Source organism: Lontra canadensis, unplaced genomic scaffold (genome assembly GCF_010015895.1).
Source record: "Lontra canadensis isolate GAN:19392208 unplaced genomic scaffold, GSC_riverotter_1.0 scaffold1, whole genome shotgun sequence".
In the NCBI taxonomy this organism is placed as follows: Eukaryota; Metazoa; Chordata; class Mammalia; order Carnivora; family Mustelidae; genus Lontra; species Lontra canadensis.
In genome coordinates, this window is record NW_022630995.1 from 64,835,729 (window position 1) to 64,856,869 (window position 21,141).

General features: G+C 58.5%; 1 pseudogene; it reads left to right on the plus strand.

The window, feature by feature from the left end:
* Nucleotides 1-20,626: 20,626 nt before the first annotated feature.
* On the plus strand, nt 20,627-20,722 carry LOC116871789 (annotated as a pseudogene).
* The last annotated feature ends 419 nt before the right edge of the window (nt 20,723-21,141 follow it).

Sequence of the window (21,141 nt, forward strand, 5' to 3'; positions counted from 1 at the left end):
GGAAACTGGCCCTGCCCACACCATGATCTTGGGCCTGGGAGCCAACACTGTGTCGACAGCCTTGCGCCACGGCGGCCAAGCAAGCCTCATCTCCCAGCACCATGTGCATCCGTTTGCTCTCCCCAGGCCTGGCCCTCACCCTTCTCCTCCGGGATCAGCTCCTCCTCTGACCTCCGGAGGGCTTGAGGTTCTCCTGTGACCTTTCGGACCATCCTGCTCTTCCTCCGTGAGTCGCCAGCCCCTCCCTGCAGGCTGTGTCTCCTAGTGACGGTTCTGAGCGTCCTGCGTGCGCCCGGCACAGAATGACGCGAAAGCCTCTGGACATCCTTCTGAGTCTGTCCGAGGACCTGCCGTGTGCTAGGCACGCAACACCTCACTCGACATCCATGAATCCTCCCCTCCAGTGCCGCACATAGGGCAGCCCCGACCCCTGGGCTGGCGCGTGGCCGGGGAGCCCCCACCCAGCCTCCCATCTGGAAGCCACCGCCAGCCGCTGCACCGCCACCTGCTCCCGCCAGCCTGGCCCGGCCGCGGCTGAAGGCAGAGGTGTGGCTTTGCCAAAGTGTGGGCTGCACAGAGCAGAGGGCAGATGTTGCCCGAAGGCAAGTTTTAATTCCAAATTTTGAAGGCTTTTTGGCCAGTTATTAGGCTGCTGGAAATAGGTTTTCCATCAATTAGAGAATCATTGTGTCTGTTTCTCCACCCTGTTTTGTGATTTTTTTTCCCCCATATACTCATCTTTAGAATGGCACCAGACAATTTCATCTTTGAAAGAAGAGCCAGATTCATAAACTGGGGAGGGTCCTTGGGCTTCCCAGGCAGACGCAGGGAGGGAGGAAGGGAGGGAGTGAGAACACAGAGGTCAAGAGCAGGGGCTTTGTAGCCAGAGTGTGGGGTTGAAAGCCTAGGTGGGACCCAGTAGCTGTCTGGGCGTGGCCTAACCTCTCTGTGCCTCAGTTTCCTCATCTGCAAGATGGGGACGACGAATGACAGGGCTACTTTGAGCTCAGGGAAATTGAGGTACATAAGGCGCTCGGGCCAGGCAGTGACTAGGGTGTCCGCAGAGGTTAGCCATGCTCCCAGCAGCTTCCTCCGCAGACAAGGGGTGAGTACACAGTAGGCACCAAACAGAGTGGGAGGCCTTGGGCATGCCCCTCCCCACACTCTGGTGGAGACTCCAGGAGAAGCTCAAACTTGTCTTCAAGGAGGACAGGGTGTGGTGTCGAGGGCAGAGCAGCCAGTGGGGAGTGGAGGGCTCCCTCCTGGGCTACCCCCCTTTGCTCCTGGGTCCCAGTTATCTAGATGTAGGAGGGGGTGAGGTTTGTAAATTGGGAGCTCTCTCCTTCTTTAGGCAAGAATGTACTGAGCACCCAGTTTGGGTGGGAGCCTGTGCGGGACACTGGAGACAGAGGGGGAGGGGGACCCTGTCATACAGTGCTCACAGCAGGTGGTGGAGACAAGCTGGTAACAGATGACAGAGCCCCATGGGATGGACTCCTGGATGCAGAGGTGCAGGGGCCGTGGGCCAGAGCGGGCGACCCATGCCAGGAGGTAAGGCCACGTGAGCTGCTGTCGTCATCTGGGAGCGGTGAGGATGGAGCTCCGAAACCTTCCTGCCATTTGATCCAGAATGTTCCTCCTCCTGTGTGGTTGTGCAGACAGGGAAGAAGTGTGGGGTCTTGCCGTTTGGGTTTTGGCTCCTGCACACCTTCCCAGCGGTGAGCCCGTCCTGGGACCTCCTCCTTCCTTGGCTTCCTCATCTCAGATGTGTCCAGCACGCAGCCATAAACACACATCTATAAACATCTGGAACCGTGTTTAGCCAGTGGTTATGGGATGTAGGGAGCTGGAAGGCATGAAGGCCATAACAGCTCTGACAGGTAGTGAGCTCCTGGTCAGGGGAAGCATGCAAGCAAGTGCGCAACTGGGCATCGCCCGACCTGCGTGGCCTCCAAGGTCTGCTCTCACCCAGGAGCTCGTGAGTCCATGAATCTGAAATTTGGGGATTCTACCAACATGGATTAAAAGCCTACTGTGTGCACAGTTCCTGCGGGGAAGAGCAGTGACTCACAGGGCTCCGTCCAGGGCAAGCTCAGACATAAACTGATGGGCAGTCACCTACGGAGGGAGACTGCCTCCCCGCCCAGGGTTCTGAGTCTTCGGCTCCAGGATCTTACATCACTGTTCCACAGTAGTTACTATTTCTTCAGCACCTGCTGTATACCATCGTGCATGGCCTATGCCAGGTGCGGGATCTACGTTGTTTCATCCATCCCCCCCCCAAGGGCTTGGGGGGGAGGTAGCGAGGACCCAGGGGGGCTGAAAGACCAGGTGGAGGGTGGGAGGACTTTTTGTGTAGGATTCCGAGACCCGTTAGGCGCACACCTCTCTTCCCCTGTGATTCCCGCCCCTTTGCGCCTATTCTTCCAAACTGCTGCGGCTCGAAGCTTTCGTATCCGGAAAGCCTGGCCCCTGTGGTTTGGAAGTGCCAGCTCCTGGCGCTGGGGCCCTCTGGGCTATCGTGCTCAGCCCCTGGAGTGGGCCGGAGACGATTAATTGTTCATAAAGCACTTAGACACTCTCAGGCGACAAGAGCCGTGTCACACCAGCATGACTTCATTACCATCCCTTGGAGACAGAGCCATCCGTGAGTGAGCTCTGGAAACAGGCCTGGGAGCCACGGCCGGCCCTCGCCAGGGCGGCCCTGGGGACTGCGGGCAAGTCACTTAACTCCTCTCAGCCCTCCCAGGGCACCAAGGGGCTCCTGAGAGCAGGAAAACCCGCCACCGTTCACAGGAGCACCCCTCTCTGCCTTTGTTTGCCCCACCATGTGCATGCCCTGCAGGGCTGGCCTGTCCTGCATGGGATGCACAGTGTCCACAGACCCGTGACAGGACTCATGGGTGCTGCTTCTGACCATGCACCAGCCCACAAACCCCTCCCCTGTGGGCACCAGCAGGGTGAAGCTCCAGATGTGGGTCCCTCCACCCTGCCCTCCTTCCCTTCGGCAGGCAAACCTCACAGCCCTTGTTTAGGGACCAAGCCGGAAGCAGCCTCGGGACGCTGAGACAGGGAGCCTGACACCAGCTGGTCATCTGGGAGCCCAGCCCATAGCATCCACGGCCACACACCAGGGCACGTGTGACAAGCACTGGGGTCAGCAGTGGGAGCAGGCCTACAGAGGGGGACACAGGGAAGGGATGCAACGCACCCCCTTCCCTTGTCGCATCCCTCCCCCCAGGGTCTGCACAGGAGGCAAAGCACTTTATGATCACTCATCCATTCATCGTGGCCTCTGGAGGCACCGCTCTCCCTCCCTCCTCTGCAGACCCAGAATGGAGCACTTCTCTGGGCTCTTGGGGAGACCCCCTCCCTCCTCTCCTGAAGGGGCTTCAAAAGCCCCCCCCCCCCGCCCCTCCAGGCCAGAAGAACTCCGTGAGCCGTGCTGCCTGGTGGAGGCGGCGAGAAGGGAGGAAGCCCAGACCACCATCGTCCCTACCCTTCTGAGTCTCAGAGCATTTGCGATTCTCCTGGGACACGCCCCCCCCCATGCCCCTGCCCCTGCCCCTGCCCCGGACAGTCCATCACTGTCTCCCAGTGCCCGCACCGGTCTCTGGTGCCCGCCTGGAACACGTGAGGTGGACGTTCTGGGGCAGACCCCTGGTTCACTCCCCAGCTCCCCACCTCCTGGCCACAGGACCTCAGCACAACACTTTGTCATTGTTTCCTCCCTCCCTTTGTCTGTCTGCTAAGTGTACCCTAATCCCCCAGGCAAAAGTAGATGTGATGTTGCTGTGAGCTCCTCCAGGGAAGTGACCTAGCATGGTGTGAGCCCCAGCACGGACCGCAGACACTTCCCTCCAGCCCTTGAACCTCAGTTTCCAGCAGGAGGGCCCTGCCAGCCACGTTCTCCCATTCTCCTGATGGCAATGGAGGCGGGGAGCCTGGGAAGGGCTGGGACCCACATCTGGCTCAGCCTCTCAGCCCATCTTGGTGTTTGTCAGGCACTGGGGACAAAGCTCAGGGCTCCCTCACAGTAAGCAGGTCTGGTCCCTTCCCCCCTCTCCTTGTTTCCAGGTCCCAGGGGGCCAGGCCCATCCATTCACTTCTCTGGGCCTTGGCTGAGCTGGGCCTGCCTGGTGAAATCCATCCCCTCCTCCAAGATGGACCCCTCTTCCCACCTGTCCCCAGCTGCTGGCCCCACCACATGGTACAGGCTCTCCAAGACCAGGGCTGATGGTCCCTAGCTTCTCACGGGCACGCTTGTTCTCTCCCTAAGAGCCTGTGAGTGGTCGCCCACGCCATGGCCCCTGCAGGCCCCTCAGAGCCCTCGCCTCCCTTCCCCAGCCCTCTGGCCCCTGGAGGCTGGTCTGAGCAGCACCCAGAGCACCCCTGCAGCAGTTGGCTGGGTGCAGCCGGTGGGGACCTGCAGGGGTGGGCGGGCACGCCCTCCCTGGTGCCAAGTGCAGACCTCAGAAGCTGCTTACTGAGTGCCTCCTGTGTGCTGGGGCCAGGGATGGTCCTGGGCCTGCCATTCCATAGCACTCGGCCAGTGTACCTCATGACTCTGGGATGGTGGCAGCCCCTGTTAGGGGGAGTGCTCCTGAAAGTTAGGTGATGGGAAGCTGGAGGGATGCTGCTAGCCCAGGGGAGCACTCTGCCCAAAGGGGCACTCGGCCCAGGGGAGCACTCAGCCCAGGGAAACACCCTGGCCCGGCGGGTACTCAGCTCAGGGGAGCATTCAGCCCAGGGGAGCACTCAGCCCAGGGGAGCATTCTGGCCCAGAGGAACACTCTGGCCCAGGGCACCACTCTGTCCAGGGGAGCACTCTGTTCAGGGGAACACTCGTCCCAGGGAAGCATTCAGCCCAGAGGAGCATTCAGCCCAGGGGAGCACTCAGCCCAAGGGAGCACTCAGCCCAGGGGAGCATTCTGGCCCAGGGAAGCACTCAGCCCAGGAGAACACTCTGGCCCAGGGGAGCACTCTGTCCAGGGGAGCACTCATCCCATGGAAGCATTCAGCCCAGGGGAGCACTCAGGCCAGGGGAGAGCACTCAGCCCAGAGGAGCATTCAGACCAGGGGAGCACTCAGCCCAAGGGAGCACTCAGCCCAGGGGAGCATTCTGGCCCAGGGAAGCACTCAGCCCAGGAGAACACTCTGGCCCAGGGGAGCACTCTGTTCAGGGGAGCACTCATCCCATGGAAGCATTCAACCCAGGGGAGCACTCTGTCCAGGAGAGCACTCAGCCCAGAGAAGCATTCAGCCCAAGGAAGCACTCAGCCCAAGGGAGCACTCAGCTCAGGGCAGCTTCTAGCTGGCAGGAGAGGGGCCAAGTTTGCCCCATTTACAGAAAACCACAAGCCCCCAGCCCCCAGCCAGGAAGGGAGTCTTGCCAGCCCCAGCCCGCATCCCTCATCCCTCCCTCTCCATACTGCATGGGGCTGCTCCTCTCACCTGGAAGGGTGGGTAGATGTGATAGCTCGCTTGTGACTGCCCCAGCTGGCCACAAACACAGTGCTTGGGGTCCTGGGAAGTGGCCGGTCACTCCTCCTGCTTCAGTGCCCCCAAGCCAGTGTGGTAACAGTCTTCTCTGCTTAGTGGTACTCACAGGGAAGTGGGAATGGTGGATGGCCGAGAGCCTGGGGTCTGGGGGACGGCCCTCCCTGGCCGGTCGCTTGTGACAGTGGCATTGGGAACACACAGGTGGCAACACTGGAGGGGAGCTGTCCCTGGCTCCCTTCCATGCGTGCAGCCCCCAGCCCCCACACCCAGGACAGGACCTGGTACATGGCCCAGCCCCATCAGGCAGGAAGTTAGAACAGGCTGCCAGGGCCCACTGTGGGGGTCCTGCCTCCTGAACCAGGGGCACCGTGGGTTGAGAGCACTGGGCTTCAGCGCAGTGTGTGACCCTCCCCTCTTGTGTGCTGACACCCAGGGGGCTAGACAGTCCCCCTGCTGAGCAAGGCAGGGGGTCAGCAACTGCCGAAGTTCCCACCAAGGCTTCACCAAGGGTGATGAAAATCCTATAATTGCCCCCATTAGGCCCCTCTCCCAGCATGAGCACCAGGCAGAGGTGAATACAAGTCATTTGCTAAATGGTCAGAAAGTAGACAGGTCAGGTTACGCCAGGCATGTTTCAGGAGACGTGGATGACTTGAGAACCTGCTGGGGGACAGGGCTGTGGGGGGCGGGGGGCGGGTGGTGATTGCACTCCTACTGTGCGCCAGCCCCACGCTGCCCTGCAGGCCATGGCCATGCTCCCTCCAGGGTGGGTCATAGAGTCTCATGTTGTATGGACAACTCGGGGGGCAGGTGGAGGCTCGAGATCGAAAGGAAATGCAACGAGTGCCAAGGTCCTGAGGCAGAGCCGGGCCTTCGGCCAAACCAGAGGGAAGGGGAGGCAAGGCAGTGGGGAGGGAGGGCCTTGGAATCAGCCACCCCACTGCCCTGTCCTGAGTCTGCTGGGCCCAGGGTGGGGGCGGGAGGGGACCGCCAGCATCGCCGTCCACAACCTTCATGTCAGCATGTGACATGCCTGGTGGGGGCAGGGTCGAGGACCAGGCAGAGGGCACCTGCCTGCTGCATCCGACCCTCCCTGCGTCTGCCCACTGCAGGCAGCTTGGCCCACTGCTCCATCCCTGGCTCCAGCAGATGCCCCCTGAAACCCCGTCTCCTGAATTGTCCCCTTTCTGCTGGACTTCCCGCCCCGCCCTGCAAGCATGCCACAGAACCCGCATGAGGGTGACCAGCAGTGCCCCCCAATCTACCCCATCTGAGGTGGCTCCACCCTCTGTCCCTCCCCTCCTCCCCTCCCCTCTCTCTCCCTGGGACCCACCCCAAGAGAGCTTCACCCCCACCACGGCTCTGGCCAGTGCAGATTCTTAGTCTCCCTGGACCCCACACTGACACCTCGGGCCAAGTTCACCCACTCATCCATGGACCCCACATGAAGATGGGGTCTAGCGGCATCACCCACTGAATATGTGCCACACGAAACACCTGATCTCCCCCCAGCCTGCCTTCCCTCCATTCACTTGTCCAGGAAATGGCGGATCCGATTCTAGAAAGTGCTGCCTTTCGATGCTCAAGTCTGAGTCCCTGGAATCCAGGCTCTGCTGTTGTTAGCATCACAGCAGTGGCCAGTCATCGGTCACTACCTGGCCTGCAACGCTTCCATGTGGTCTGTGACCAGAGGCTGCTGCCGACTGGTCCCCACATTGATGTGATGGACCAGAGATGTGAAGGGGAGTGGCCAAGAGGGATGGAGGAAGAGAGGTCCAGAGGACAGTGCAGGGAGGGGCCCGATGGCTGGGTGACATGCCAGTGGGAACTCAGTCATTCACTGATGCATTCATTCCTGCCCTAAGCTTTCACCGGGTAACTCCTGAGTGCAAGTGGTCACCAAACATGTCCCAGCACAAGCGTTCACTGAGTACCCCCTTGCAAAGCGCCAGCCCTGGTGATGTGGGAGATGTGGACCCTGCGGTAGGAGGCTCATGACCCCTTTGGAGACATCGTACTGACCAGGTACCCTGGTGCTATGTTGCTGCAGCAGTGGCAATGCACTCTCAGTGGACAGAGCCCACGGGGCCTACGGTTCGGGAAGGGACTTCCACCGCCCGGTCAAGGGTATCTCCATGTCAAAGAAACCCAGTTTGTCAAGGGAAGCCAGAGTTAGTAGTGGAAGCCTCCGAAACCCTCAGGGGCAGACAGGAAGGAGAGCCAGTGGGGCAGTGACTTAGCCAGAATCTTCTACTGTTGCTGCTGCAGCCTGTCTCAGGTCCTGCCTCGGCGCCTATGACCCTTCCACCTCCCAAGGTGACGAGTGGCCATCTCTGTGCATCCCAGTGACCTCCAGGAGCAACCACATCTCACGTGTGGACCTCCCCCAGTCCAGCATGGCCCCGCCTGTGCTGGGGCTCGGGGGTGCCTCTGCATCAAATGGCACAGGGGCGCCCAAACTCCCCACTCCCCCAACAGGCCCGTCCTCCTCGTGTTTATGATGCGTTCATTCTGTTTGTTGAGTGCAGTGGGAGGCCAGGCTCTGGTGCTGCTGCCGGTCCAGCCCCTCGGACTCGGTCAGCCCAAAGCCACTAACCAACCGCCTGGGTCTCCACCACAAACAGGATCTGCCACAGCGGTGGCTCTGTGGACAGGACATGTAGCCCAGCGATGTGTGCTGAGCTCCTGGGGCCCATGGCTCAGAAGGCAGACCAGCAAATCCTGGGGGAAACAGTGGATGAGAGGGAGGTGTTCGAGAAAGAAATCTACGCACCGGGTCCTCACCTGTGCATTTCCAGATCCCTTCTCAGGAAGGTCACCTTATTGTGCTTTACTGTGATAGAATGTCACCAAGCTGCAGAAAAGAGCATCACGTGGGATCTCAGTTGGCAGAAATCCTACAGGGACCCCAGCATGAGACCTGGGGACCAGAATTAGCTTGGATCCTGCCGGTGGTGGTGGGGCCACTGGGTCCCCTCAAGTGTGAGGACCCTCACTCTTGGGCAGAGCCCAGAGGCCGTGCAGGGGAAAGATGGGGTGGACAGGATGTCAGGAATGGATGTTCTGGGTCCAAACCTGCGGGGGATGACTGCAGCTGTCTCCCCCTTGTCAGCAGCCTGCGTCTCCCTTGCCGAGGATGGAGCTGGGGCCAGGCTCCAGAGTCATCCACCGTGGTAGGAAGCTGAGCTCCACCTGGGCTGGAGTGGCCTCGCCATCACCCTGGCGTCACACTCCCCATCTACCCTACAGGTGACAACGGCTCCTCTGATTGCCTGGGGCGGTCCCTGCCCCCCAAGGCATGCTATGGTGTTCACCCACTGACCTGCTTCCTGCCCAGGCTGGGTCCTGTAGGCTGGGGGGTGGAGGGCACCTGCCAAGGGGGCGGCACAGTCACCAGGGAAGGACAGAGCTGGGCGGCTGGAGCAGCAGCTGGCCCAGGGCCCCGAAACGCCTGGGAACAGTTGGGCGGCTCCCATGGCAGCTGGACACGCCTCCTGGCAGGCCTGGGGATGATAATTAAGAATCAGGTTTCCATCGAAAAGCTTTATTGCCGGGAGGGGTTGTAAATCAATAGACAACATTTTTATTGCAGAACGAAAATTAATTATTCAGTGTCGAACATGTTCTCGTTCCCTTCACTGCCGGTGGGGGTAGCTGCCCTCGGGGGTAGAGGGCAACCCCAGGGTGGCTGCGGAAAGGAGCTCCCAGAGCCCTCAGCACAGAGGGAGACTGAGCTCCAGAGTGGGCTCGACAGCACCGGGGGTCTGCGCGGCGGGGCGCAGGCACTGTTCCAGATGCTCTCCGATCCGAGGCTCCACACCAGGCACTCAAGGAGCCGGGCCCCCCACCCTGTCCACCTACGATGCACACAGGTCAGGGAGGTGGCCGAGCTCAATGAGGCTGGCCCCGCGTGGAGCCTGACCCAGGTCACCTCCCATCCCCTTTCTCCGCTGTCCCTGTGCCCCTTCTGCCAGGGTTCAGCCAGCTGCGTCCTGCTAGGGGCCCAGTTAGGAAACCCCAGTGACTGCTCCCCTCTGTCGGTTTGCCTCTGACACTTCTGACCAGGGAGCGGGTGCTCAGAGGGCTCGGCCTTGGAGAGCAAGGCGGTCATCATCCATTTGAGGATTTCAGTGACCACCCCACAGTCCCCTGACCTGGACCTGCTATCCTTGGTCCTCCCAGACATCACTGCCCCATGTGCAGAAATGCATGGACAAAGGCATGAACCACGAAATAAGCCCATCACTGCCTGAGCCAAGAGGGGCATGCCTGCCCTCTGAAAAGCAGGGTGTCCCATGAAGGGGTCGGAAGGGAGCTCCCACCGGCTGCTTGGGCGCATTAATTCATCTCTGCGTTTGGCCAGAATTAACGGAGCGACTGGGGAGCAGAGCTCAGGTGGGGCTCACAGGTGGGTCGGAGGTGTGTGTGAGGAGGGCAGTCGGGACGGGCTGCCCACAGAGGCCACAATGGACTCCAGAGGGAAAACTTGGCCTTGAGGAGGGCGGGAGCCCGAGGCACAGTCGGGAGAAGAGTCTGCTGCAAAGGGGGTGGGGTGGGGAGCCCGTGCTGCAGGGCCTGCAGAAGGGACAGTGAGGGTCCCAGGCTTGGGGTGGCCATACTCTAAGAGCTGCAGGCATGGACCCGCCCCCAACAGGCCCCCGTCCAGGCCACTGTCCTCCTGGTGAGCAGAGCGGGTGGAGGCTGGCAGAAGTTGCTCCAAGGGGGGGTCAGGCCGTGTGCCAGAGGCTTGACAAGAGCAGAGTGACCACAGCAGGGACAGGGGAGAGACTTGGGATCTGGAGAGGGCTGGGCTCTGGGCGAGTGTGACCAAGGCCAGCCAGCCCAGGGGCCACTGCCCACCGAGCTTTGTTGCAGTTTTCATGTCGTGCTGGGAGGCAGTGACCAGCACAGACACTGGCAGAGGGGAGGACCCTGCTGGGTCCCGGGCCATGTGAGCATGCAAGAGGAGAGGAGAGAAGGTCTGGGGCAGGACCCCCAGAGGCAAGACACAGGCTCCGCGCAGGGCAGGGCGGCAGCATGGATGCAGCCCAGGAGAGCTGCATGGAGGAATTGCCCTCACTTTGGTCACTGCCTCCAGAGTGGTGGGAGAGGTACATCGAGGACAGGGAGACAAAGGAGGCCCTGGCGGGTGGGTAGGTGGGCAGGGCACTTGGGGTCTGTCCCCACCAAGTCGAGAGTTTCTCAACCTGGCCCATGAGGGGCGCTGGTCATTCTGGCCTCCCCGCAGACGTGGACTGTGCAGCAGTGAGCCCTTCAGAAGGGGCTGGGATCTGCCCACTTCGTGGCCTTGCTCACGTGGCTGGACATCCCTGAGCCTCAGTTTCCTTCTCTTTGAAATGGAGCCCCTCCCTCCTGGGGTGGCCATGCAAACTTTCACGTGCCCTCCAGCAGGAAGGAAGGTCGACGCCCCTGCAATCCACAGAAACCAGACGCCTGTGGGCTTTTCAGAGACTTCAAGCTTCATCCAAGGAAGAGGCCAGCCCAGGGCACATCTGCTCGTCGCTCCTGGTGTGAGAGGCTTGGGGAGGCGGTGGAGGGCCGGGCCATGCCCCTCTCTGTGTCACCAAGGCCCTGCGACAATCAGATATTAATATTTCCAACACCGGTATTTACAAACCTCCCCGGAGGCCGAACTGATGGCCTATCAGTGAACACACGCAGCTAAAAAGACTCTATTGATCTGGGGGAGAAAGAAAGGTCACTTTTTTAAAAACCCAAACCTATAAAACACTGAAATCCATAACCCCCCAGTTCCCGGGCTGTCGAGTGACATCCAAGCCGGGCTGCGGTCTCTGTGTCCTGGTCAATACGGCTCCATTAAGGGCCACCCGCCCGCACCCCTGCCTGCCCCGCCCAGGCCCCCATGGCCATCCAGATTAACATGTGCCTTCACATTTTAATTCCATGTCCATTAGTGTCACATTGCCGGCTGATCAGCCTGGCTATCGATCCTGAGGAGGGACTGCTCATGAGGTCTGATCCCTTTTGGGGTCAGCGGGGGACACAGGGACAGCTCTGCCAGCCTGAGGGCAGAGGCCGGCACACCGCCCAGAGCCCACCCTTCTGCACAGAATCCAGTGCCGGCCTCGGGAGCCCCGGGGGGTGCTATGTGAACCAGCCAAGAGCGCACAGACCATCCTTCCGCATCTTGCTCATGGAGCACCTCCGGGCCTCGGGCTGCAACACCTGGCACCGGGCCCTGCAGAGGAGGGCACGTCTGTCCTGCATCTTTTCCCACCCAGATCTCTGGCCCCTGTCTTGCAAGTGAGAATTCAAAGACTGAGAGTTCATCACCCCTGCCTGGCCCTTCCCTTTCTACGCCTGACCCTTCATGGCACAGCCCCCGAGATGCAGGGCAACATCAAAGATCACGAGCATTGCTCAAGAACTGTCATAGCGGCCCCCATGGTGGGTGCAGCTGGGGAGGGGACCGAGGGGCACCCGAAGCCATGTCCCACATGTGTGGCCTCAGCATGAGACCTAAGCTCTCCTGGGCTGTGAAGGGAGGGCTGTGAGGGGGCTGGCAGGCGGCAGGGGCCCCACAAGACCTTGTTTCTGTCCCAGAGCCGTCCTCCCACCCTGCCCCCAAAAGCCTGTGTGGCCATTTCCTGCGGGCAGGGAGAGACTCGAGTTCTAGACCCTGTGCGTTGTACAAACTCTAGTATTTCTATCACATTCCCTCATTTGGAAAATCATATTGCTGCCATGACAGAGGTTTGGGGCAAGAGTTAAGATGTAGGGTGATCGTGAGGACGGAACTTTCCAGCTCTAGACCCCAACAAAGCCCCTGGGGGTCCCAGGAAGGCTTGTCAAGAAATTCACCCATGCCAGGGAACAGTGGTTATAACCTGGGCAGAAAGGCCCCAGGCCAGGAGGGACAGTCCAACCTGGAATGTGGGTGCTGCCCATGGCTCCATCCCAAGGAGGGTTTTCCAGAACACAGCCATCACCCATGGGGAGACAGGTGGTGTGAACGGGATCCCCCAGGTCACATCCGCTCAGAACCTCAGAACATGGTCTTATTTGGAAATAGGGTCTTTGCAGATGTGACTACCCAGGATCTGGACCCACACAGGGCCACAGCTCCCAGGGCCTCCACGGCCATCATGGAGACCCCACCACGTGGTGTCACAGTCACGGAGCTCCTCACATCTGCTCTTGCATCCCTTGTGTGTCTCCCCCACCCCCCCCCGCATGAACACAGCAAGGGCCAGCTGGGTGGGCCATGGCACCTGCTTTGGTCAGCCTGGGGAGATGGCAGCCAGGTTCCCACCCGCACAAGGCGGGGACTCCCCACGCACCGGCAGCCACCTGCCCTGAGACCATGCGAGAGGACATCTGGAGGTGGACACCTGACCCAAACCTGACCCAGGGCCTCCATCACCCACCAAATACGTGGCCACCAGCCTCCAGGCTGGGGTGGCAGGAACAGAGGAAAATCAGGACCATTCCCCCTGGAGGAGGTCCCGGCTCATGGGATAAGACCTGACAATGGGCAGCAGGTGAGGCACAGATGGGCTGCTGCTGGCGCAACCAGCTCCAGAGGCTTTCAGTGAACACAGAAGCATGTGTGCAGTTCCTCACTCCATCCCCGGGGCGGCCCCACCGCCGGCACGTCACCAGTCCGAGGCTGCCTCCTCTGCACGCTTTCTGAAACAGCCCGCCTCTCCTCCATGTTGGAGGTGGCCCCTGCCCCACCACTGCCATCTCACCCGCCGAACCAGGTCCCACGCCACACCCAGCTGCACAGTGGCCCGTGGACCGGACTGGCCAGTGACTGGCTATAAGCCGAAGTTCTGCGGCTGGGAAGGGAAGAACGAAGTCCTGGGGACAACCAGGCGTGGCTGCCATGGCTGTTCTCCAGGTCCTGGGAGAAGAACCAGCCCAGCCCCGATCACACTTCTGCGGGGTCCAGGGAATATCGGGGTCCGCAGGCCGCTGTGCCATCTGCACCGCCAAGGACCCACCGGGGAAGGGCAGGTCAAGGCACAGATGCCTCCTCCAATCAGGGGTCTGAGCCAGTGAGCCACAAGCATCCTCATCCTCCTTCACAAGGTCAAGGTCGAGGACCTCGGTGGCACAAGCTTTTTGGAAACAGAGGGTTGCCCAACCCTGTGAGTTAGGTGTTGCCCTTGAATCGTACACAAAAATAGGGCTAACAAGGCGAATTTTCTGTTAAGTGTATTTAGCCCCACACACAAGAGAAACACCGGAGCACTTGTTCAGGGGAAGGCACCCGCTCCCCGGAAAAGAGCCTGAGGGGGTGTGGGTTTCTGGGTGCGAGGGGCCTGGGATCATCAGAAGGAAGTCAACCGTGGCTGGTGGACAAGGCCAGGGAGGCAGGGCAGGTGCAGAGCAAGAAGCCGGGACAAGGGGAGGCAGACTCATCTCTGCCGGACCCTGGGGCATTTCTCTAGCCCCACACACACCTTCCTCAGGACTGACACTCACCTCCTTGTCACAGATGATGACCCGGGGTCACCTGCAGTGAGACTCACCAGTCAGCCCCATGGAGGGGCCCTCGCCTCTCTCTTCCTGGGTCCCTCTATGTCCTAAGCCTGGGATCTGAGGACCTCTGCCCAAGACCCCGTCTTCTGATGAAAGTGTGGGAACAGAGGAACCGGGGCTCCCGGACCTCACTGTCTGTCCCTGCAACAGGGTCAAAGCTGTGGGCTGAGCTGGGGGAGAGAGAGAAGTGCCTGAAGATGGGTGGCTTCCTCCGGAAACTTGGAGTGCCCCAGCACAGGTGCTGAGTGACCGTGGTGGTTCAGGTTCAGGATTCCCGCCATTTGAACTCTGCTGTCACACACTATCAGGACTATACCTTGTTCATAGATGAAGAGAGATTTGGGAGGGCTGGAGAGGGCCGCTCTCTGGCACTCTGGGGAGCCAGTGGTCCCGGCTGCGATCCAGGGGTTGGGGCTGCAGTCAGGGGCTGGGACTACAGTCAGGTTCCAGGGGAGGCAGGGGCTGGGGCTGCCATCAGGAGCAGGGTGATCCAAGGGCTGGGGCTGCTGTCAGGGGCTAGGGCTACAGTCAGTTTCGAGGGAAGGCGGGGGCTGGGGCTGCAAGAAGAAAGGAGGAGCCCAAGGGGCAGCCAGCTCCCTGCCCCTCCTGCTTCCCCCAGCCAACCTCCTACCCCGAACTTCGAACTTCGAACTTCACACTGGAGCAGCAGCCTCCTAGTTCGGAGCCCGGGTCATCTCAGCAGCCTCTATGCATTACAAAGCACGGAAATCAGGTTTGCCGGCAGTCACTGTTTGTACGCACATGGTCCAATGTAAAACTCCTTCGGCAAACGGAGATGGGCTGGAATGGGAAAACACTGATATTTCTGGCTCTGAACTGGGGCCGGTTATTCTCACCCTCTCCAAAGTGCCGCTGTTGCGTCTTCTTCCGACAGACCGCCGGGCAGCTGAGTCCCCTCACCCTGGATCACTGACATTTGCCACTGGTGGATCAATGTCACCAAGGCCCCGGGGGAGGCCCCAGTCCCTGCTGCCCTCTCCAATTGCAGAACTAAAAGGCGAGCTTGTTATTGGTGTTCTAACAGGCCTGTCGCCCTGCTCTGGTCACACGGGGCTGACCGTCAGCGTGCTGGAGGATGGACAGCCACTCCTCCACGGGGTTGGGCCTCAGAAGCTTCCGGGCAGCAGCCGCCGCCGCCGGGCTCCCGTCCCTGCTCCTGCGGGCAGGGGCTGGACATGTAGGGCCTTGGAGCTTCAGGGGCCCAGCTTTGGTTCCCAGCCCAGAGGGGAAACCCGTGGCCCAGGGCGAGAGCGAAGTTCTGCCCTGAGCCACATAGCATGGAAGTGAATGGTTGTAATTTTGTCAGTTTTTTGGGAATTCTTAAAATTCTTAAGCTTAGCACATAAGGTCCTTCATGAGGGAACCCTGCTTCCCAAATGCATCAGGAACCACTGACTGCATGCACACGACACACAGATATGCACACACATGTGCACATACACACACGAACTTCTACACATGCACACATGCATGTACATGCATGTTCTCAGACATGCACACATGCGTGCACATGCATATACTTACACAATCCTGCGTGTGAATGCACATGTATGTGCACAGTGTACATACTCACACGTGCACACGCATGCATCGCATGTGCATGCAAGCATTGTCTCACGTGTGTGCATGCATGTGCACGTGTGCTCCCACACATGCATGCACATGATGCTCTTGCACATGCAAACACTCACACATGCATGTGTGTGCACACATGTGCATGCGTGCACACACACACACACACACTCGAATGACTGAGTTCCCCACTTCAGTTCAAGGTGTCTGCTGTTACCCACTGCCCAGACTTTGCAGAATCTCCTCCCTCTGCCTCTAGAGACCTGTCTGCTCCCTTCCTCTGCTCTATCAATCCCTGTCCCTTTTACAAAACCCAGCCCGGAAGTCCCCTCAGCCACCCAGTGGGCAGGAGGCCTCCTCTGGGTACCCACCTCCCCTGCATCCCTTCCTCCCTGCATGGGCCACCTCTGGGGTCCACCCGCCTGCCTCCACCATGAAACTGGGACTGCTTTAGAGCTGGGGCCACATCTCAGTGTCTTGTGCGTCCTGGAGACTAGGGCTTAGTAGGTGCTCAATAAATACGGAATGTGTGGCCGTCTCCACCTCATGCCAATGATAGGGTATCTAACCTGAAGACTTAGACCCTCGCCCCCTCTGCTGGTTTTGCTGACTTGGGGGAGGGCCCAGAAGGCTGCACCCAGGTGGGTCTGGGCCAGCTTCAGATCTGAGTCTCCAGGTGTCTGGGAAAAGCTTAGGGGGAAGGACCACAGAACTTCTGTCCCCACCCCAGCTGCCAGGGCAGGGCCTGAGGGCAGGGAGTCTCCCCGTGAACAGACCCAAGTGGGCTCAGCACCTCCCACCAGGCCAGCCCTGCTGTCTCCCTCCAGCCTCTGCCAGCCGGGCTCCTCTAGGAGCAGAAGGCAGCCAGCCTCTTTGGTTCCTCCAGGGATGCCATTCGGCCCCAGCAGAGTCGTCCTCCACGGTGGCCTCATTTCTCAAGATGCGCAGAGCCATGAGCCTGGGGTGAAGGGTCCCGTGCTACAGGAAAGGGCCAGGAGAGCCTTGCGTGCCCTGTCTGAGGAGCCCCCGAGCGGAGGTTGGGATGGTTTGCAACCTCAGCGGGGCCTCTGAGTCTGCGGTCCCTTTTGGAGTTGTGCACACACTGACCATCACTATAACAGGGTCCCTGGACAAGGGGGATGGTTACAGGCCAAACAGCTCAAACAATAGTTATTCTCTCCCAGTTTTGGAGGTTGGAGGGGAAACCAAGGTGTCTCGGGGCTGGTTTCTTCTGAGGCTGGGAGGGAGACCCACCCCTGCCTCTCCTGGCTTCTGGGCATTTGCTGGCTCCCTTGGAGATCTCTGGCTTGAAGACACATTAGCCCATCTCTGTCTGTGTCAGTACAGGGCACCCTCCCAGAGTCCTCACACCTCATTCTCCTGGTGTGTGTCTGTCTGTCTCTCCTCCTCTTGTAAGGAAATGAGAGGCTGGGTTTCATGTTTACATCTGCCAGTGTGACCTCATCTATGCTTACACTCAGTGACATCAGCAAAACCCTATTTCCAAATCACACCACAACCACAGGTACTAGTACTGGAATGTGAACACGTCTCTTTGGGGACACAATTCCACCCACAACAGTCACTTGGAGCCATGGACCGCCTGAGAATGTCCAAAGCCAGGACATCGAGAGAGAAAGATGGAGCCTCTGGCCAACCCTGGGAGCACCTCCAAAGGACAGCCAGAGGAGTTTGTAAAAAATAAGTCCTCATCAAAGACAGCATAGAGAACATGGATGTCAATCCACAATCTGGGAGAAAGTACTGGCAACACTCGTGATGGATGAAGAGTTTATGCAGCTGGGGCCCCTGGGGGGCTCAGTCATTAAGCGTCTGCCTTCGGCTCAGATCATGATCTCAGGGTCCTGGGATCGAGCCCCGCATTGGGCTTCCTGCTCCGCGGGAAGCCTGCTTCTCCCTCTCCCATTCCCCCTGCTTGTGTTCCCTCTCTCTCTCTCTCTCTGTCAAATAAATAAATAAATAAAATCTTAAAAAAAAAAAAAAGAATTTGTGCAGCAAATATATAAAGAGTCCCTACAAATCAATAATAAAAAACATAAGAAAAAGATACAAATAGCTGTTTCACAAGAGGGACAAAAGGAATGGCCCATAAGCCTATGGAAAAATAATTTCCCTTCAACAACCAGGGACATTCAAATATATGACAATGAAATGCCATCTTGGACTGGCAAACTGGTGACATTGACATTCCAGGCCAATGCTCCACATGCCGTCAAGGTCACCAGGGTGGCCACCACTGGCCTGGGAAGCAGGGCCTGAGGGTCCATGGGGAGCCAGCAGCCAAGAAGAGCTCTGTAGAGGATTTGTGGGCAGGTCCAATGTTTTAGGAAAAGTGGCCTCTTGGTACCATGGGTCTCCAGAACGGCTCATGAAAAGAACCACACACAGCTGCTCGGGCGGGTTCGGATTTAACAACACAAACACTTAGAACAGACCACCTAAGCATGAAGCTCGGTCACACTCATGGCCCAGGGGCCAGAGGGGACACGGGTCATAGACACAGAGCAACCGGCCCCAGGCCCAGCCCGCCACACCATCTGCAGCCTTAAACACCTCACTTCTCTGGGCCCCAGTTTCCTCGCCTGTAAAGCAGAAAGCACAAAACGGGGCCCTAGCATCAGCTACATCTGCACATACATGTGGACGTACAGGAGGGTTCCTGCCACCTCGCAGGGGATGTCCCAGAAGACAGAGCCAGGCAACCAAGACCCCACGCTCCTCCTACAGGAATGTCCTCCACGAGACCTTTAGCCGTCCCCCAGGGCTGGGCCAGCAGCAGTTTTGCAAACTCACTAGCCTCCTTCCTCAGCTGGTTTGGGCCAACAGCCCCCGCCATAAACCCGCAGGACGGTGTTTGGAGCAGGGAGACACATTCTTGGCCACCTGCTCATACCTTCTTGCCTTCCCTAAGTCAGTGACGCCACCACGTCTCCACCAAGTCCATCCCATGGTTGGCAGGAGGTCCAGCTCTCCTGACTGGATGGGCCCCAGCCCTAGCCCTGCTAAGCTTCCCCCAGGCAAGGCCTCCCAACAGACATGGGGATGGAGAGAGTCACCGGAGGCTGGGCACTTGCCGCAGAGAACCACCCCCTATCTTGTGCCCACTTCCTCCAGGAAGACTTCCGGGTTTCTAAGAACAATTGGGGGTGTTCCCGCCGCAGTCTGGCCGAACCCCACAATGGGCCCCTGTTCTAGATGTGGACTTTGTTCTCTCAGGTTCCTGGAGCACTGGTCTTCACTCCGGTTTCCTCACTCCTTCCCCCACCCCTGCACACCCACATGTGGGACCTGGGACACCTTGGGAACTAGCATTGGCATGCCCTCAAGTGGCTCCCAGGCCCATGAAGGACAGAACCAAGGGCCCCAGCAGTGTGCAGTGAGTGGGAGTGTGGGAGCACCACAGGGCCCCCAACCACTCGGCCTCAGAGCTAAACCCTGGTTTGCAGATCCCCCCACCCCAGCCCCATCTCCTTCCACTGAGGTTGCTACCGTAGACCTCCCAACTAGCTCCATGGCCCAGACACGCCCTCGGTGCTGGATGGAGACAGCAGGCCGTCCAGCCTCCCCTGCTGTAAGGTCTGGCCAGGCATGAGCAGGGACGATGTTTGGAATTTGGGGGAAGTCCTGTGGTGGTGAGGTGCTGGGCCGCAGGCCAGGGCAGGCTTGGGTCCCTGCGTGCCGTGACCTGGAGTGTGAGAGAGGCTTGGGTACCTAGCTGGGCCAGGCTTGATGCCTCCCCTCCGGGCGCATCCCTCCCCCAGCTGACTGCACAGGTCAGGGTGAAGGGGGAGCCTGTGGGTGGCACGTAGTGTGCCTAACATCACCCCGACTTTTCTGGGACTGCCCATGTTTTAGCTTTGAAAGTCCTGCATTTTGGCAAACCCCTGAGTCCCAAATCCTGGAACCTGCCCACCCTGGGACAAGAGGACCCACGAGTCCCTCTCTGCCGCGCAGCCAAGCCATTGCTCCCGGGAAGCTGCATGCATGAGTGATGCCAGAAAAGGTCAATGCCAGCTTGAAACTCACTCTCCAGAGCCGGCCCTGTGGACTCACACACCCCATGGCTCACAGGAACGTGCTCACGCCGCTTTTGTGAGAACTGGAGCTTCCTTGAAACGAAGAGACCTTATAAAACAGCATCCTTTGGAGTTAAAAGCTGGACTTCAGAATTCTCCAAATGAATGTCAGATTGCTTCTCCCCTGAATGAGCCAAGAGAAAAATCAGCCAAAGAACAGAGCTCACTTCGGGGCAGGGTTGGGGGGAGGTACAGTCAGTGGGGCAGAATTTATTGGGGGGGCGCTGGGCTGGGCAGGGTTCTCCAGGGAAGCAGAACCGATGGGAGATATTGAGACTAAAGATAGATATGTAAGCTCTGGAGAGAAGCAGATATAGATATAGATATAGATATTTATTGTAAGGAATTTCCAAACATGATCACACAAGCTGGCAAACCCAGTCTACAGAGCTAATGTCCCAGTTGGAACCCGAAGACCAGGAGCTGCAGTAGAACCAGAAAGACCCCATGTCCCACTTTAAATGCCACCAGGCAGAAGAGTTCCCTCCCCTTGGGAAGGGTCCGTCTTTTGTTATGTTCAGGTCCTCGACTGATGAGATGTGGCCCACCCACATGGAGAAAACAATGTTTTACACACTCTACTAACTCAAATGTTGATTCATCCAAAAATCACCCCCCCTCAGAAACTCCAAGAATCACGTTTGACCAAACATCTGGGCACCCCTGGCTCAGTCACACTGACACATAAAATCCACCATCACAGGGGTGATGAGAAAGGTTCGGATAAAAATGGCAGTGGTGGGTGCATACCAGGAACACATCTAATGTCACTGAATGATGCCCACACAGATGACTCAACAATAAAGACTGTGCTAAATGTATTTCATCACAATTTTTTAAAACACACAAAACATGTTTTTAGAGTTGCCAATTTTATAGGTTTTTTTTTTAAAAGAAGCATTAGCATTCACTTTGGCAGCATACATGCTAAAATTGGAACCATACAGAAAAAATTAGCATAGCCCCTACCCATGCAAATCTGTGAAGCATTCCATTTTTTTTAAAGCTATAATTAGCAAAACTATTTCCATGACGCACCAAGCTGGAGTTGGCAAATCGTGGGCAAAGGGCCAGAGAGCCAGCATTCTTCTCTCTCGGGCCACACAGCCTCCCTCCACCCTTGCATCAGGAAAGTTGCCAGAGACAGTGGCTGAGTGAAGGGGCATGTCTGTGTTCCAATAAAACTTTATTTGTAGACACAGAAACTGATATTTCATCTAAAATTTTCAAGCCACAAAACTTTCTTCTTTTGCTTTTTCTCTTTTCAACCTTTGAAAAACAGGAAAACCATTCTCGAGAGGCCAGTTGCACAAAACAGACATCAGGTGGGGTTTGGCCTGGGAGCTGTAGTTTGCTCATCCCTGACCCAGATAGATGGGAGCTGGGGCCGGGCCTCCAGGCAGGTGCCAACCGTGAGCCT